This window comes from Macaca fascicularis, chromosome 4 (assembly GCF_037993035.2).
Source record: "Macaca fascicularis isolate 582-1 chromosome 4, T2T-MFA8v1.1".
NCBI lineage: Eukaryota > Metazoa > Chordata > Mammalia > Primates > Cercopithecidae > Macaca > Macaca fascicularis.
Genome location: NC_088378.1, coordinates 45,911,764 through 45,931,937, shown reverse-complemented (window position 1 = coordinate 45,931,937; position 20,174 = coordinate 45,911,764).

Below are 20,174 nucleotides of genomic sequence, written 5' to 3'. Positions count from 1 at the left end.
GTGAAATATTTATGAACACTTACAATATTAGTAGTAATCTGTGTGGTTTTTGTATGGTGATATGCATCAGATTAAATAAAGTAAATTATTGGATTAAATTATATATGTAAATGGATTCATAGAAGAAAATCTAAGTGACCTTAGGGTTGGCAATATATTTTTAAAACAATACTAAAGGGGTTGTCCAAGAAAAGAAAAATAATATAACTATTAATATTAATAAATAATGTATTAATAATTAATTATTAACTTATAATTTTTCAATTTATTATATAATAACTATGAAATGTAAATTGGTCTTCTGCTGAAGATGCTATTAAGATAATCATACCACAAATCAACAAGGAAAATATTTGCAAACCATGTATCTTATAAAGGACTTTTATCTAAAATCTAAAAAATATAGGACTCTTTAAGCCAGCAATTTAAAAACAAAACTAAAAACAATCGAGAATAGGCAAAAAATCTGAACAGATAGCCAGCTAAAGAAAATATACAGAGGGCAAATAAGCATATGGGAAAATGTTCAACACTATTGGTCATTAGGGAATTGCAAATCAAACAACAATGAGATACTACTTACAACAAACTTTTTTTTTTTCCTTCAAATTTCATTTTAAGTTCCTGGATATATGTGCAGGATGTGCAAGTTTACTATATAGATAAACATGTGCCATGGTGATCTGCTGCACAGATCAACATATCACCTAGGTATTAAGCCCAGCATCCATTAGCTATTCTTACTGATGCTCTTCCCCCTCCTTCCCCCCTGACAGGCCCCAGTGTGTGTTTTTCTCCCACATGTGTCCATGTGTTCTCATTGTTCAGTTCCAACTTATAAATGAGAACATGTGGTGTTTGGCTTTCTGTTCCTGCATTAGTTTGCTGAGGATAATGGCATCCACCTCCATCCATGTCCCTGCAAATGACATGGTTTCGTGTCTTTTTATGGCTGCATAGTATTCCATGGTGTACATGTACCATGTAGTCTTTATCCAGTCTATAATTGATGGACATTTGGGTTGATTTCATGTCTCTGCTATTGTGAATAGTGCTGCAATGAACATATGTGTGCGTGCATCTATAACAGGATGATTGGTATTCCTTTGGGGATATACCCAGTAATGACATTGCTGGATCAAATGGTGTTTCTGCTTCTAGATCTTGGAGGGATCACCACACTTTCTTCCACTGTAATTGAACTAATTTGCTCTCCCATCAACAGTGTCAAAGTGTTCCTTTTTCTCCACAATCTTGCCAGCATCTGTTCTTGCTGGACTTTTTAATAATCGCTATTCTGACTGGCGTTAAGATTATATCTCATTGTGGTTTAGATTTGCATTTCTCTAATGATTAGTGACATTGAGCTTTTTTCATGTGTTTGTTGGCTACATGAAGGTTTTCTTTTGAGAAGTGTCTGTTCATGTTCTTTGCCTACTTTTTAATGGAGTTGTTTGGGTTTTTGTGTGAATTTGTTTAAGTTCTTTGTATACTCTGGATATTGGACCTTTGTCAGATGGAGAGATTGCAAAAATTTTCTCCCACTCTGTAGGTTGTCTCTTCATTCTGATGATAGTTTCTTTTGCTGTGCAAAAGCTCTTTAGTTTAATTAAATACCATTGTCAATTTTTGCTTTTGTTGCAATTGCTTTTGGCATTTTCATCATGAAATTTTTGCCTGTGGCTATGTCCTGAATGGTATTGACTAGATTTTCTTCTAGGGTTTTTATAGTTTTGAGTTTTGCATTTAAGTCTTTAATCCGTCTTGAGTTAATTTTGTATAAGGTGTAAGCAAGGAGTCCAGTTTCAATTTTCTGCACATAGCTAGCCAGTTCTCCCACCACCATTTATTAAATAGGAAATCCTTTCCCCATTGCTTTTTTTTTTTTTTTTTTGTCAGGTTCTACAAACATTTTTGAATAGATAAAATTTAAAACAACAGCAACAACAATACTAAGTGCTGGTGAAAATGTGGAGCAACAGAAACTCTCATTCATTGCTGTTAGGAATACAAAATGGTAGAGCCACTTTAGAAATTTCCTAAAATAGTTTTACCGTGTACACAGTACTTGAGCTTCTAAGTATTTACCCAGTTGATTTGAAAACTTAAATCCACACAAAGTACTGTATATAAATATTTATGGCAGCCTTTTTCATAATCATCAAACACTGTCAATAACCAAGATATCCTTCAATAGATGACTAGATTAAAAAATAATAATAACTGTAATACAGTCATATAATGTAAAGTTATTCGGTGACAGAAAAAATAATGAGTTATTAAGACAGAGAAAAACAGGGAAGAACCCCAAATGTTCATTGCCTGAAAAAAGTCTGAAAATGCTGTATACTATGTGCTCCTAATTTTATGAAACTCTGAAAAGACAAAACTATCAAGACAGTAAACAGAAAACAGTGGTTACCAGTGGTTCAGATAAAGTGGAAGAGAATATATAGATGAAGAATGAGAGTTTTCACACAGTGAAACTATTCTGTATGTCACTTGGTACATGACATCATGCATTTGTTAAAACCCATAGAGTTTTAGAGCATAAAGGTGAACCTTAACATATGCATGTTTTAAAACATCATTCAGGAGGTCAGGGGATTCCAGAAAGGAATGCAGACTGTGATGAGTAAATCTATCTGGATCATGTATGTATATGTAACAACCTCACTGAACATGGTATGGAGAAAAGTGATAACTTAGGTTAGTCTGGAAATGACTGGGCTCTGTAGGACTAAAGAGGAAATAAATTGCATAAACCTTGTGTATTCTAGCTGACAACATTTTTTCCATGGAGCTAAAGGTTAATACTTCTGATATTGCTACACATATATGGATATTGCAATTGAACAATTAAACAAATGAATGGTAGATGGTTGCATTCAGGTTTCTAACTGTTGGAGTGGGAATCCACAGATGAGGGGAACAATCTAGAGTGAACCGTGTGACAATAGATCAGAGCTGGAACAGCTGTATGAACTCATGTTTAGCTTAAGACAAATAGATATAATTACATACAGAAATACTTATAGACTTGTGCCTATACAAGGTTTCTGAACATACAGACATATCATTGATTTGTCAGCTAAGAGAGCATACAATAAAAGATACCTGATTATCAAGGAGCATACCTAGATCCTAGATCTTGCTTTCTAATACTGTTTTCCAATTAAAAGAACCAAGGCTCCTGAGAGAAAAGACTGCTTCTAGGACTGGGACAGGAAATATACAAGATGAGTCTGAAGCATCTTGTAATTTATAAGGAGGTGCTAAAAATTCCAATATAATGGGAGCACGTAAGAACGACACAGGAGCAAACTGAAAGAGCTCCCCATGGCCAAAGTTGGAACAATTTAAGCAACAAAATAAATGACCAAAGTAGTACTGGATTATAATCCAAAGCATAAAATACATATCTTATTATTCTGTACCTATGCAAATAAATGAGTGAATAAATATATGAACGGGGGAAAAGTGGTAAACTCACATGCATAAGAATTCTTCATAATTTGTATAGATACTCCACCCTTAAGGAAGGACAGCAGAACTACCCACTTCATAATTGGAAGCTGCATGTAGTAACTTTCTTCCAAAGAATACAGCATGAAATAAGTAAAAAAAAAAATAACTTCACAGTGGAGAAATCTGATAAACACTAGCTTAGTTAGGTTGTCAAGGTCAACACCAACAGCGATAAGTCAGGTTGATAGAATGTATCTTTGATTTAATGTGATAAACATGGTGGTCTTTTTCTCTGTCGTCATCCTCTCAATAACTCGTAACCACAATTTTATCATAAGAAAAACATCAAAAATATTCCAAAGTGGAGCATCTTACACAATATACCTGACCTGTATAAAACTGTTGAGGTCATAAAAATAATAGAAGTCTGAGAAACTGCCACAGCAAAAAGGAGCCTAAGGAGACAGAATGAGCAAATATAATGTGGTGCCCTGGAAAGGATCCTGGAGATACACACACAAACACAGAAACACACACACACACACACACACACACACACACACACACACACAGCATTAGGTAAAAAGTAAGGAACTCTAAATAAATTATGGAGTATAGTAAATAACAGTATATTAATACTGTTTCATTAATTATCACAATTTTAACATTCCAATGTAAGATGTTAAGGAGAAACTGGGTATGAGGTATTTGGGAACTCTCTGTACCATCCTCTCAACTTGTATATAAGTATCAAAATGTCCTAAAAGGTAAAGTCTATTAATTTTTTTTTTTTTTTTAAAGAACATGTATGCCTATGGAAGGATTGCCTTACTGGAGATAATGTGGATTTGCTAAGGTACAAGTGAATGATAGTTCACTTTTAATTACTCCCACAGTTTTTCAGTGTCTTAATGGGAATAAAAGTCGTATACCTAGGTTCACTACACTAGGTATAATCATTTTAAAGAAACATGAATGTATATTTAAGATAATGGATGTATTTTATTTATTAAAATATTTTGTTCATAAAAATAAGTATTGTCTTAAAAAAAGTCCTGTTTTGCCAGACTGTGACTATGTACATAACATATATAATATATACATATATAATTATATATAATACATAATGTATATAAAATACACAAATAATAACAAATCTAAAAGACAAATTTTAAAAGAAATATATTAAAGGCCGACAAAGTTGGGCCAGTTTTTATAGATTGTGAAAAATGCAAAATTTTACATGGGTTCTATGCAAAAAAGTGAAATAATTTTTTTCTTGCCTTTAAAAAGACAAATATATCCTGCTCTTTATACGAAAATGCAAAAAAAAAAAACATATTTGATGATTAGATGGATGAGATTCCTAATATTGCGCAAATGCCCTCACTTGAAGCCTGCTACTTTATGTACCTCTTTTTACATTTTTTAAATTATTAACAAGTATTTTTCACTTTTGAAAAGACAGATTTTCTAATAATTATTACTTCTTGTGTTCACCTTAAATATTGTCACTTTAAATCAAAATTGAAGCCGTTTATTCTCTTTAGATACTAAAGATTATTATCTTGTATTTTCTAAGACAACTTTTTGATATGGGCTTTCTTAAATTCAAATTTAAGAACTCATTTCTGAATAATAAAACTGTTAGTCTTCTTTATACCCAGAATGCCTTTGAGATTTCCTAGAAAAGTAATTGATGCCAAGTTCTTTTCCCTCATTTTACAACAGAAGGGATACAAAAAGTTTGTGTATTATTGATCGTCTCCGTATTGTATTTTTAATTAGCTTAAAATATACAGACAGCTGTGCTGGTTTTAAAACCTTCACTATGGAAAGTATTGACAAACCAAAAGGAGAAATAAAAATAGGTTCTCTCGCTTGAACCCTGGAGGCAGAGGTTGCAGTGAGCCGAGATATCGCCAGCACATTCCAGCCTGGGTGACAGAGTGAGACTCTGTCTCTAAATAAATAAATAAATAAATAAATAAATAAATAAATAAAATAAAATAAAATAAAATAAAATAAAAACCAAAAACACGTTCTCTAGGTTAAAAAGATACCAGTGGCATGTTAAAAAATATTTCAGGGGTTGTGTCCCTTTCAAGACAGATAAAAGCACAATCATGCTGATGTATATAGAATGTCAGTAACTGCCATCAAATTGATGTATAAGAGTATTTTGTAATCTCTTGTCAATTCATGATCAGCACAACAAACACTTTCTCAGATGAATTAGACGTTTCTGGAGATTTGTCAATACTTCACCGTTCACAATATTTTCTTACTGTCAGGATTGTTATTGATTGAATCATTATGAACTGAGTATTATCTCAGTAAAGCACTCAATTCTCCTTCATTCTGAAATTTCAGTATCCTGCATTAAATTAACCAGAATGCCATAATCTGATTATTGGCAGGTGGTTTCTTCACTTCCCTTACACTTGTTTACAGGCTTGGATAAGTATTCTGGGAAAAAGTCAAAAGAATAACTCAGTACATAACACTCACAGTTATTTTTTACAATTAATATTTCAGGGCATAGACCCATGGACAGGCTTCTCAAGTTCAAACTGACATTGTCACTATAAAGAGATCCTTTTCATCTTGTGAAACTGAGTTAAGATTTCCAAAGCTCTCTTAGCCTAGTAGCTGACAACTTCATGCATGAACATTCTTAACTACACCAAGATAATCACAACAATAATTAATTTCTTAGGATCTAATAAAATGAATTTATTATGACCAAAGTTTTGTTGTCTAATGGACATAGAGAAACATCCTTTTCTTTTCTACTTTAGCTATAATAATGTAACAGATTATATTTGTATAAACTTTAATGAAACATTATCTAGTTTCTTATTCAAGTTGGCCCTGCACAATCCAGAAAATATAGCTTATAAAAATTCTTAAGTATAAGGTAATAAATCAATAGGGAAGGTTAAAGGTAATGGATCTACCATAGTAGAAATATAGACACACAGATTGATAGATTTGCCTTGCCTGCAAAATTACTCAGAACTATTGTTAAATATGGAATAAAGTACACTGACAAGGTTCCTTACTATTCACGACCATGTGGTTATTTACAAAGTTTATTAAGAACTCATATTTTAGTTAAGACTGTACTTCATTTGTGTATCTGAGGCCTAAGTGGTCTCTCACAAATTAGCATAGTATGTGTTCTATAGCTAATGGAAATCTATCCTTATATGCTGTAACAAATGTTTCTTCCTCACAGGTCAAGTATATTCAAACATGTGCTGATTTTAAAAATAAATAACTGGTTAAATAAAAGGATATCCTTGGATTGATATATCCTCCTGGCCACCCCAGTAAGAATGAGTCATATCATTATTTTTCTAGCCTCGAAGTGGTTGGGATGAGCTCATAAGGGCAATAAAACCTATTTCTGGCTATAGGTGTGACTGAATTGCGATTCTGTAATAGGTACTTTGGAGTACAGTACCTAAAGGAACATTAAGTCTTAAGCCTTAGGATAATCAAGTATTGTACTCGCAGTTTTGTTAACCATGACATGGCATTTTTACGTATTAATTAATTAATGTATCTTGTGGCATTCATGGTAAAAGAGAAACACAAAGCATAACATTTCCGACATTAAACAACAAATTACTTAATATAATTAAATGCTGAAATCATGCTTTAGAGGAACCTAAATACAAGGAGAAAATGAAATAGCAAATTGACACTGTGTCTTCCTGCCATAATTGATAAACATGTACATTACATCTACCTGTCAAAAGAAAAGCAAATAACAAATACAATTTTGAGGCCGGGCGCGGTGGCTCAAGCCTGTAATCCCAGCACTTTGGGAGGCCGAGACGGGCGGATCACGAGGTCAGGAGATCGAGAGACGATCCCGGCTAACACGGTGAAACCCCGTCTCTACTAAAAAATACAAAAAAATAGCCGGGCGAGGTGGCGGGCGCCTGTAGTCCCAGCTACTCGGGAGGCTGAGGCAGGAGAATGGCGTAAAACCCGGGAGGCGGAGCTTGCAGTGAGCTGAGATCCGGCAACTGCACTCCAGCCTGGGTGACAGAGCAAGACTCCGTCTCAAAAAAAAAAAAAAAAAAAAAACAAATACAATTTTGAAAACTCACTTTATGCCTTGAGATAAACAATTGTGAAAACAGCAACTGAACAAAAACAACAGCAGGTTTTTCTCATACCTGGAAAAATAAAAGAGTGGTATCCAGTGTTTCAACTATCAAATGGTAAGTATTGCTAATATTTTTGATATGGTGTATTATCTCCCTACAACTTATTTCCTCTATGACTTCACCAGGCTCTTCTCTATTCATGTGAAATCTTTCCTCTCCTACAAAGAAGTTGGCAGCTTCTTTCTAATGCTCCCAGTGTATCTTGTGCCTACCTTTATTAACATGATCAGCATTTTGACATAAACTCCAGCTTCTCAGTTTCCCTCATTTGATTATTAACTTCTTGAAAATTATACCTTATTAATATATATGTCCAGTGAATGACATCATATATGGCTCTCAATAAATGTTTGTTGAATTATCCACTGGTAGATTTTTAAAAATAACCTATTTTATTTCTCAATTGTTTAGAATATCTTGCTTATTCATATAGAACGTATGATAGCCACTGACACCGTCTAAGAGGTCTTTCTACTCACAGTGTTATTACATATACTTTTCTCAAATTGTTTTACCTAAACAAAATAAATTCATAAGATGGACTCTGATAGACGATCAATTATTGCCTTTTATCCACTTGAAAACATAACTGAATGATAAAATATTCTTTTTTAAGAAAGAATACAAATTTCTATATAAGACTGTTTACATTTTCAGATAAGGAGAACACTGGAATTTTATTTGACTTAATTTGTTTAAGCTTGGATACATTTAATTATGCATCTGTGGTTTAATTATCACTAGGAAGTTAAAGAACTTGGAGTAGTATTGTCTTGCAACAACAGCATATTGAGAAATGAATGCTAAAATACCCAAGAAAATCTTCACTGGGAGGATTCCAGGATGTGCACTTAAGAATGGCATAGACTGGGTTAAAGAACAACAAAAAGCAAACAAACAAAACTTCAGTTGACTGCTGAGAAGTTGTTCTCTTCCAAAACCAGTGCTTTAGAGCAGTACTACTGAAATTGTAGCAAACAAATTTCCAGTACACTCTGAAACAGTGAATTATTTATACAATTTCTAAAATAAATATGAGTAAAACTTCAATTAATGCATATGTCCAGGTTTCCTGTAAAGTAAATGACATGTGGTTGCTTAATTAAATCTTTTGCCCATTTACCTATTAAGTGGAGTACAAAGACTGCACTGTATACTCTATGAGTATATTCAGAGGAAGTGGAAGTGAATGTAAGCTTGCTTTTCACTCTTCTGATAAAATGTTATGCTTACTAAATAATCTATGAACTCTTTAATATCTGCTTTGTGTATGTCATTTCCTCCACCTGAACTGTCTCCTTCTCCCATTCTATTCTCCCTAATATCTTTTGCTGCTCCAATGCCAATTAAAATCCTACTTTATCCCTCAAGTTTTGGCTCAGACATTTGCAATTCAAGCATAGTGTCAAACAAGCCTATGATTTATATTCTGTTGCAAGATTATTATGCCCTCTGAGGGTTTTTCTTCTCCTGTTCCTGTTCCTGGGGTATCTTGATCTCACTTGTTTCTCACTGTCAGGCTCTGATATTTTTCTTTCAGCCATCCCATGCTGTCCCATATTCTTGATTTACACACACACACACACACACACACACGCCTTTATATTGATATATTATTACACATTTCCTTACTTCATTTTCTCCACCAATTATGTACCAGAGCTTCAGTCTATCCATATATTGCCACTGTTTTAAATTTTATTTTATTATTTTATTAATTTGAGACAGGTCTCACTCTGTTGCCTAGCCTGCAGTGCAGTGGCATGATCATAGCTCAGTGTAGCCTTCATCTCCTAGGCACAAGTGATCCTCCCGCCTCAGACTCTCAAGCATATGGGACCACAGATGTGTGCCACTACACCTGGCTAATTTTTGACTTTTTTTTCTTTTTTAAGCGATAGGGTCTCACAGTGTTGCCCAAGCTTATCTTAAGGTCCTAGCCTCAAGCAATCTTCCTGCCTCAGTCTCCCAAAGTGTTGGGATTACAGGAGTGAACCATAGTGCCTGATCTCAGTAGCCACTCTTACTTGCTCCTGCTACTTGCTAGTAATTACAAAATCGTTACATTCTTGTATTCTTGGTACCCAGAATGGAGGAAGTGTTTTATTCACGATGCATCTCAAACATCCTTCATAGTGCTTGCCATACAACAAATCAAAAATCCTAGCTAAATAAATACATATGTGTGTCTCTAAATCACAGGTTTTCATATAAGCCATTTGTGAACAATAAAAGTTTAGTATGACTCATTTTATTATATATTTTTGATTATAAATAAATAATGATGCAAAGCACCATGTTACTGGTATTTTTCTCGCATTTAGTTTTAGTCTCCCAATGTACAAATTATCTTCTGGAAAAATAATGTAGCATTAGAAGTCTAAGAATGCTTTAATAACCTTTATTATCAGTGAATTTTGCATTAATTCAATGATCTGCTTTATAATACCTAATCCAGGTGACTATAATCTTACACACCTGGAAAATACTTTTTCCCCATTGTGCGTTCAGAGAGTATCTGTCCAGCTTGTATTTTACAAGTTCATACCCATGGAGGTTTATCTAGACTCTATGGATATTACTCTTCAAAATATCAGTGAAAAAAATAAATATTTAATGAAACACTGGGTTCTATATTCTTTAAATTTAAGTTTAGAGGAAAAGTGCTGAAGGAATTGTAACCGTAATCACGACTGCTAAAATAGGTTGAGATGAACTATAAACTCTCTACAGATTGAATATGTTTAAAGAAAATAAGCCTAATATTCTGCAAAAAAAGTTCATCACAGAACAAAAATAATGAGGCAAATTGTTATTTAGTTATCTGCTGTCCCATCTATAGCTGTCATATTTTACACCGGAGTGTCTTAACTCTTTGCCAGACTTCTGAGTCCATAGTTTTTCAAGGTTTATCGTTATATTTACATAAACTATTATATTCCCACATCACTGTGAGTATAGAAAGCTTCATTTTAATTCAAAATATATGAACAGGCAACATATATTTTCAAATCTCTTTTAGCTCTGATGCTGACAGTTGCAAAATTTATGTGATTCATAGTACTTCTATGTGGGTAAAATACCTTCTCTTTAAAGATTTCTCTGAAAAATTAGGACTAGTTTATATGAAAATAAAAAACTGGCAGAGCTTGTGATTGGCCACCTGATCTGAACTTTCTGTGCCCTTTTAGTCTCTTTCTCTCAGAAGTGCGGTCATCAGCTCCTTCTGTCATATATATATATATATTTTTTATATATATGTATATATTTACATTTTATATTCTGATAACTTAGAATGGAGAATGTGGACATTGTGCAGGGGCCAACAATGAGCTGATAAAAATTTATCTGAAGAGAAGTGACCTTCTCACTCCAGGTTTTATTCTGGAAATAGATTGAGAAAAGAAAAGGAGGATCCTACAGTGAAACACTACCCAATAGGAAATTACTTCTGGAAAAAAAACCAGCATATTTATCACAAAGTAAATACATCTTATTATAAAATGGAAAATTTTGAATGAATAGGGAGAAAATAAATTAGTTCAAATACCAACTGTCTTAAAAGCAAAGACCTTGAGTGAATATGACTAATTATATATACAATTAAAATTCATATTTGTGAGCTAAATTTCATTTATGATATTATAGATTGGATTCATACCGCTTTGAAATTTTAGACTTTAAAAGATTATTTTGCCAACATTTAATATACATATTTATTAAATATGTAGTATTTAAGACATGATTTATCAAGTATGTATCTTATAATTGCTTCTTTTTATTCTTATTCTATGTTTATGGCCATTTTGCAATTTATTTATTCTAAGATAATTATTACACAAGCAATATCTTACCATTTGGATTATTTTATTAGAATTTATTCTGAAAATAAGATTACTAGTGGAAGTTATATGAACATTTTTCATGGCTTGCTGTCCTTTAAAGTTGCTAATGTAATTTTTGTGACTTTTTTTGTTTACCAATCAGAGTCAGACAATTCAACAAATAATTCTTAAAAAAACAAAAACAAAAAAATGTTGTGTAGGTGAACAATTTCTGAATTCCCTCCCCTCCCTATATTAGTTCAAATATTTTAAGCAAAACTGGAGTCACAGAAGTTTCCACCACAAAGACAGCCTATGCAGATCACAGGCATCTTTGACAGAGGATGTTTTCGGAAAACCCAAAATAAGACTCCAATAAATATAATAAAGTCCTGCAGCTATCAATTATCTTTGTGCAAAAGTTTCTAAGTCTCCTTACAATATAGTGCATCCTCAGAATAAAATCCTTAGGTATAACTTCTATGAAATATATTCAAGACCTATAAGTAAAACTACAAAAGTCTGAGAAAAGACATTTTAAAAAACTAAGAAAATAAAGAGATGTTCCATGTTCATGAGTAGTAAGACTCAATATTGTCAAGACATCAGTTCTTGCTCACTTGGTCTATAGATTCTCAATATGGATCTATAAATTTCATGCAATCCAACTCCAGTAAGTTATTTTATAAATATCAACTGACTCTAAAGTTATTGTAAAGAGGTAAACAACCCAGAATAGCAAACATGAAATGTTAACAATCTAATTTTGTTGAAGATTTTAGCATGTATGTATATGAAAGATGGTGGTTTTTAGTTTTCTTTTGAAGTCTTTTTCTGATTTTGGTATTAGCACAATATAGCCTTATAGACTGATATAGGAAACACTTCTTCTGAAATCACTGGTAGAATTCACTGGTAAACCCATCGGGGCCACATGTTGTTTTAGGAACTTATTAACTAATGATTCAATTTATTTTATACATATATATATATATATATATAGGCCTGTTCACATTGTCTGTTTCTTCTTGTATATGTTTTGACATGTTGTGCCTTTAATGAAATTAGTCAATTTTATCTAGTTTATCATATTTTAGGGCATAGAGTTATTCATACTATTCCTTTATTTCCTTTTATTGTTCTTGGGATCTGTAGTGATATCCCTCTTTCATTTCTGATATTAGTAATTTGTTTATCCTTTTTATTTTTCTTAGTTAGCTGGCCAGATGCTTATTGATTTTATTATTTAAGAAAAAAAACAAGGTTTTGGTTTTGTAGATTTCTCTGTTTAGTTCCTGTGTTTTATTTCGTCGATTTCTGCTCTAATTCTTATTATTTCTTTTTTTTTTTTCAGTTTTCTTTAGATTTAATTTTCTTGTCTTTTTCTATTTCTCTGAAGTGAGAGGTGTATTACTCATTTTATATCCTTATTTATTTATAATATATGCATTGAAAGTTATAAATCTACCTTTAAACATTACTTTAGCTGCATTCCATAAATTTTGGTTAAGTTGTATTTTCTATCTTCATTTAATTCAAAATATTTCTAAATTTCTCTTGACAGTTATTTTTTGATACATGTGCTATTTAAAAGCGTGTTGTTCACACACTGGGGTTTGTAGGGGTTGGGTAGGGGGAGAGAGAACATCAGGAATAATAGCTAATGCAGGCTGGGTAATAGATTGATGGGTACAGCCATCCACCATGGCATACATTTACCTATGTAACAAACCTGCATGTCCTGCACATGTATCCTGAAACTTAAAATAAAATTTAAAAAATTAATAAATAAAATAAGTATATTTTTAAATCTCAAAGTATTTTGAGATTTCCTAGCTCTTTCTGTTATTGGTTTCTCGGTTGATTCCCATGTTTAATTCTGTCATTAATTTCCTTGTTTCCCAGGTAGATTCACATAGAAAATCTATTTCTGAAATTTAATATGGTAATTCAGGATGTTAACTAGCTATGAAGAGCTGAAACACTGGAAGTAACCAGCTCTGGTTACAACATTTGTACTGTCATACGATCAATCCTGGAGCTGTCAAAGAAAAGTTACAGTGGACAGAATTAAACAGAGAATGAGTTTACTGAAGTCTATTGCAATAGGGGTGAAGACTATTATTATAGAAAAGGGGAGAGGAACTGAACACCACTGAAACAATGGTGGAGAGTTACTGTTTTTTATTTTGTTTTGTTTTTGGAGACAGAGTTTCTGCTCTTGTTGCCCAGGCTGGAGTGCAATGGAGCAATCTCAGCTCCTGGGTTCTTCAACCTCCACCTCCCAGGTTCAAGTTATTGTCCTGCTTCAGCCTCCCGAGTAGCTGGGATTACAGGCATGTGCCACCATGCCCGTCTAATTTTCTATTTTTAGTCCAGACGGGGTTTCTCCATGTTGGTCAGTCTGGTCTGGAACTTCCGACCTCAGGTGATCCACCCGCCTTCGCCTCCCAAAGTGCTGGGACCACAGGCGTGAGCCACCGTGCTGTCTAGTGGAGAGTTTTGGAGCATAGAGATGAGCTAATGGGAAAAGTATTGGATGAACTTAGTCGGGGGAGGTTGGTCATCTGCATTTGTTAATTAGAGCTTATTAAAATTAGGTTCCTACCCTCCCACAGAGACTGGAAGATAGGGCACTTTTCTTGATGATTACATTTCAAAAGGATGCTCCCAGGTCCTCGAGAAATTTATTTCTGGTTGTGAAACTGTCAAGAGGCTGTGAGAAGATTCACAACTTAAAGAGGCAGAGAAGAATATACAATTACAAGTTTTTTTTAAGTAAATGTCAGAAAAGGGACATCAGAGACCTATAGTCAGGGAGAAACCTTTCAAATATTTCATCAAGTTGAGAGGAATGTTAAGACTGTCTTGTCAGGGTAAATTCCAGATAAATAAAAACTGTCTTCATGAATTGTATGTCTTAGATAGCAAACACATATATAAGCCCCACTGATATTTTATCAGCCTATACAGAGATGACTTAAAAAATTAAATTACCAACATTTTAACTTAGTGCTTGGCAAAAAAAGAAAAATCTGACTATTTCCTTGGCTAAACTTACCTACAGTTTTGTCTCACACTTCACTGGTAGTTTGGTTTGATATAATTCTAGGTTCAAATTCATATTTTTTTTAAAGTATGAAGAATTTGTTCTATTTGTTTATAACATATATAATAGCTGTTAAGAACTCTGATCTGATTTTTTTAAGGAGCAGTTTCTTATTTGTTTTTATTTGCTTTATGTTTAATGTCTAAGATTCATAGTGATGTGGCTGACTTTTATTTATATATTCTGCTCAGCATTCACAGAACACTTTCAGTATGAAAAATCTCATTTCTTTAAAATGTTTATGGTTTTCTATTCTCAGTTTTAAAGTTTCTCTTTTTGTGGATAGTGTGAGGCAGGAGAATAGGGTCTAGAGGCAGGGACCATAAGGCCGATTCATGCTGACTTCCTAGAATTAAATTAAATGAAAACACTGCATCTATGACAGGCAATATCTACACAGGGCGTAAACCAAGTAAATGAGTTTGTAACTTTACTTCATCCTCTTCATTTACATATGGCATACACCAAGTATCCAATGGAAACCTCTAGAGTGTATTTAAACTGCAAAAAAAATTCTATTATGTGGCTCTTGAGCCCCTATTCTCCGCCCACTCCCATCCTGTGGAGTGTACTTTCATTTTCAGTACATCTTTGCTTTTATTGTTTCCTTCTTTCCTTGCTTTGTTTGTGCGTTTTGTCCAATTCTTTGTTCAAGACACCAAGAATCTGGACCCCTCCACTGGTAACAAGTGGACCAACTTCTTTTATATGTTTTTGTTTTTCTCACATTTTCTTTCTGCCTTTTAAAGCAATATGTTGAAAATTTGTATGAACTTATCACATAAATTAATTAGTCAACAATATACTGTTTTATGACTGCAATGTACGTATAAATCACATCAGCTCCACAGATTGTGTTTTTTAAATATTCCCTAGTTTGTTAAATTATTCTTTTATCTCCGGCAATAATGTTTCCTGTTATTTTATTCTGGTCTCTTTTACATGGTCTTTCTTCTCATCTTTCTGTGTTGACTTCATTATTCATTTATATTTTATAATTAAGAACTGGTTTGGATAATTCATGCTTCTAAAGTTGTTTTTCTGAGGAGCCCCTCGCAGATGTAAGGAAACTCTCAGGCATGTACATATGGGATAGGAGCTTGACACAAAGAATGCAAGTTGTTATAGGCTGAATTGTGCCCTCTTCCTAACTCATATGTTGAAATCCTAAAGCCTAGTATCTCAGAATGTGGCTGAATTTGGAAACAGGATCTTTGCAGATGTAATTAAGTTACAATGAATTCATTAGAGTGGGCCCTAATTCAATATGACTGGAGTCCTTAAAGAAGAGGAAATTTGAACACCGACATATGCAAAAGCAAGGCCATGTGAAGACACAGGAAGACAAGGATCTGCAAACCTCGGAGGAAGTCTTCAGTAAAAATCAACTCTGCTGACACCTTGATCTCAGACTTTTTGCCTACAGAATCGTGAGAAAATAAATTCCTGATAGCTCTAAAAATAACGAATAATTCTACAAATTTGAAAGTATGCAAGTAACATTTACCAATATAAATATGCAGTATGATTAAAAACCAATTACAAAAAGGAAAGGCTACCTAACTGGAGATAAGAATCTTTTAAAAAATAAATCTCGAGTCAAAAGAAATATACAAATCAAAATTATAGAAGTTCTAGAAAGAGATGCTTATAGAAACTGTGTTCACATTTTTAGGAAATAGTTGAAAGAAAATAAAAGAAATAAACATTCCATTTAAAAGGTAAGAAAATAGACAAAGACACTAAAAAGTCAAAATAAGAAAAGAGTAAGAAAATCAAGTGGAAAAGTCAATAAATTAGAACAGAAAAAAAATTTTTTTAAAATCCAAGTTATTTAAATATAACGACAAAGTTGACAATCCAGTAACCAGAAAACAGAAGGAATGAAAAATGGAGAAAGAATATTCAAAATAAGAAGTGGTAAGAAGAAAATAATCGAACCTCAAATAGAGAGGTTTTTAATGTTTGTAAGAAACCACTTTTCCAACTGTGTGCCAAAGAAATTTGAAGCCTAGAGGAAATGGATAATTTTCCAGGAAAAATATAAGTTACCCAAACTGATCCCAGCACAGAATTATAAACAGCCTGATTTTTACAGAGGCTATCATTAAAGACCTGCCCCCAAATAAGCACTTGACTTAGGTGAGGATTCAAAGACCAGATAATCCCAGGGTTACCCAAACTGCGTTAGTGAATAGGAAAAAACAAATCAAAACCAAAAAAAAAAAAAAAAAAAGAGAAAATCTTCTGAATTCCTTTTATGTAATAACCTACCCCAGTCATTTCCATGTTCTCAGATATGTTTCTGCCCTTCTGTGATCTAGTCTGTGGGGCAGGATCGGGACCCCACAAGCTACAGTTCCCAGACACCCACACCAAATAAATGATCTCCAGCTGGGGTTGGCAAATGAATTACCCTCATGAGATGTTAGACAGGATGAGGAGGGAAGAACTGATTCTTACCCCTTCTCTTTGGCATGGCATTTCTGGCTGCACAAATAGGAGCAGCAACCATAGTGTTCAGAGTGTTGAGAGTGACACTTGCAGCCACAAAGAGGAACAAAGGCCTGGGAATGCAGACTCCTTAACCTCCTCCTCAGGCAGTGTAGTTCCCAGCAAAGATAGCTCTGGTCTAGACATGACACTGACAGGCTCCCCATTAGGAGGATTTGACTTGCAGCAAAAGCCACTTTATCGGTGTTCCACAGAGATCTTGGGCTTGCAGCATCACTGTTTACTGGTTTGCAGCAATTTAATTTTTAGAAATGTTATCTTCACTTCTGCTCCTCTAATCTTTTCAAATTGTATAACTAATTTATCCATAAATTGCTTCTGTTTGGAATACCTACTGTGGTGTCTGATTTCCAGATGGAACATAACAGATGCACAGGCATAATATTAATATTTAAATCCAATAATGATTTCACATAAAGTATAACTGCAGATCAAGCTCATCTGTACAAATACTGTTGAAGATATTTGAAATAAAGTAATATTAACACTAGAGGTAATAGCACATTAAAATTAATGAATAATGACTAAGATTTATTGCAGCTATCCAGAGATAAAAAATTAGAAACTCAATTAATATAATTCATGCTATTGAATAGATATAATGAGAAAAAATTATATAATTTCTAGGAAAAATTTTACACAAAATTAAATATCTTTTCACGGGTAAATACTTAACTCACATAAAATTAAATAAAAATGCTCAATAGAAGAGAAATTGATTGGATGTTTCTTATATCTAAGTAATCATATATTAAATAATAGGAAAATGTTGAACTAGGATCTATAAAATTTCAGAGAAAAGGTAAACGAGGCTCGTTATTGCTACAGTTTTAAACATTGTGTTGAAATTATTAAAAAATAAAACCAGACCAGAAGAAAATGATTAAAAACGTATGAGTTAGAAAGCATAAAGGTAAAATTATCTCTATTTGCAGATTCTGTGATAAAATATCTATAAAACTACAGAAAATCAAAGAAAAGGAGATGGTGAAAGTGGGGGAAATATCTCTCTCACTCTCTCTCTCTCCCTCTCTCTCAAGAGAGAGATGAAATAAAGATTAAATAATTGAGTAAGTAACAGAATATGGATATAAAATTAATATTCTAAGAGTAAAGTACCTTGTGATGGTTAATTTTATGTGTCAGCTTGATGGCCAGGCCACAGTGTCCAGATATTTGGTCAAACACTATTCTAGATGTTTCTGTGGAGGTATTTTTAGATGAGATTAACATTTCAATCAGTAGACTTTGAGTAAAACAAGTTACCCTATAAAATATGCATGAGCTTCATCCAATCAGTCACAAGTTTTAAAAGAAAAAAAATGACCTCTCCCGAGAAAGAGGAAAATGTCAGGAGTCTACCTCTGGTCTCGAGATGCAGTACCAGCTCTTCCTTGCGCCTCCAGCCTGCTCATCTACTTTGCAGATTTTGAATTTATCAGCTTCTCCCGTCATGTGACCTATTCTTAAAATGGATCTCTCCCAACACCCCTCCCACACCTACCCGCTGACATGCACATCATTTCTGTCTTTCTGGAGAACTCCCACTAACAGTGTAATTTATAGAAGGACCCATTATAACTAAAAGGTAGTATCTGTAGGTAATAGTCCTATGAATACATGTATCAAGAAAGTTACAAAATCTGACTGAGGAAAACTATAAAACATCTCAAAAGGAAAGAAGGAAAGCCCATGTAGTAGGATAAGATGATACATCATGGAGATGTTAATTTACCCCAAGTCAATATAAATTTAATATAATCTCAATATGTCATTTCATCTTTTGTTCAGGAGTCCCCCCAAAAAATGGTTCTCAAAATGGTCATTTCTAAGTCAACATTAAAAACTATAGTTCTCAATATATAATGGAGTTATGTTAAATAAATCTGACATGTAACTCTAAAAAAGGAAAACACATATATAATAGAAAAAATGAGTGAATTTCTGCATAATTTAGGAGTCTATAAACCTATCTCACTGTGACTTAAAATCCAAAAGCAGTACAGATAAATATTGATAAATTTGATAATATAAAATAAAATATATATATATTGGGTAGATATTGACCCTCTTGGCCATTAGACCAATGACTTGGTTTAAGTCACAGCACAATCAAGCTAAGGAGATGCTGGCTATGAAAACAAAGGGAAAGAAGTACTACCTAACAAGGGGACCACTTATGCCCCATCACCTCTTCTTTTTCGCTATTAATCTGCAACTAATAACTTATAAAACTGAATGCTTCATCCATTGAGGCCTTGTGACTCTCTGACATTTTCATTTTAGAGTAGGTCAACTTGGAGTCAATGACTGATAAGGCAGGATGGGTCCAACAGGACTTGCTGGGCAAATGGAGATGATATTTCCAAGAACACAGCAAGTCTGGTCCTGTTAGAACTGTTGATTCTTAAACAAGTGGTACTTTTCACTGTAGGGAATCATTATCCCTGCCTTCAACACCCAACACAAAGTTACTGGCTCCCAGCACCATGGATTTATAGAGGTCTCTCTGAATGCATGAGAATGGTTCATTCATGGTTAAGGTGACAGCAATGAATGGTAGACAGCATTCATGAATGCTGTCATGTCATGGTTAAGGTGACAGAACCATGAAGGTTCATTCATGGATAAGGTGCCATTGGCCCATCCAGGGCCAGTGACAACTCAGGGAGTTTGACTTGAGTAAGAAAGTCAAAACAAAGGGCTGAATTGCCATAGACAGTGCTCCCAAGGGCCAGCATTTTTACATTTTTAGCAACTTTTAGACTGATGCTAATGTCCCAACCATCTGGTCTGCCGCTTACTTGAAAGACTGCAGATGATCAGGTTAAAGATAGCCCTCTTTGGGGTGTGAACTATGGCAACAAATTATAATGGTAATCAGTTTGAGCTACCCATGTAGATGCTCAGATAAGAGACTTAGTGGAATTAGGATGCTGATCAAAACTGTACTTTCTAGCATCACCATGGCCACCTGGACTTTCATTGCATCAGGCACGGCCCTGGTGTGATGAAATCTACCATCACAGATTGTCCACATAATAAAGGATTATGCATTTGTTATGAAGAAGCTAC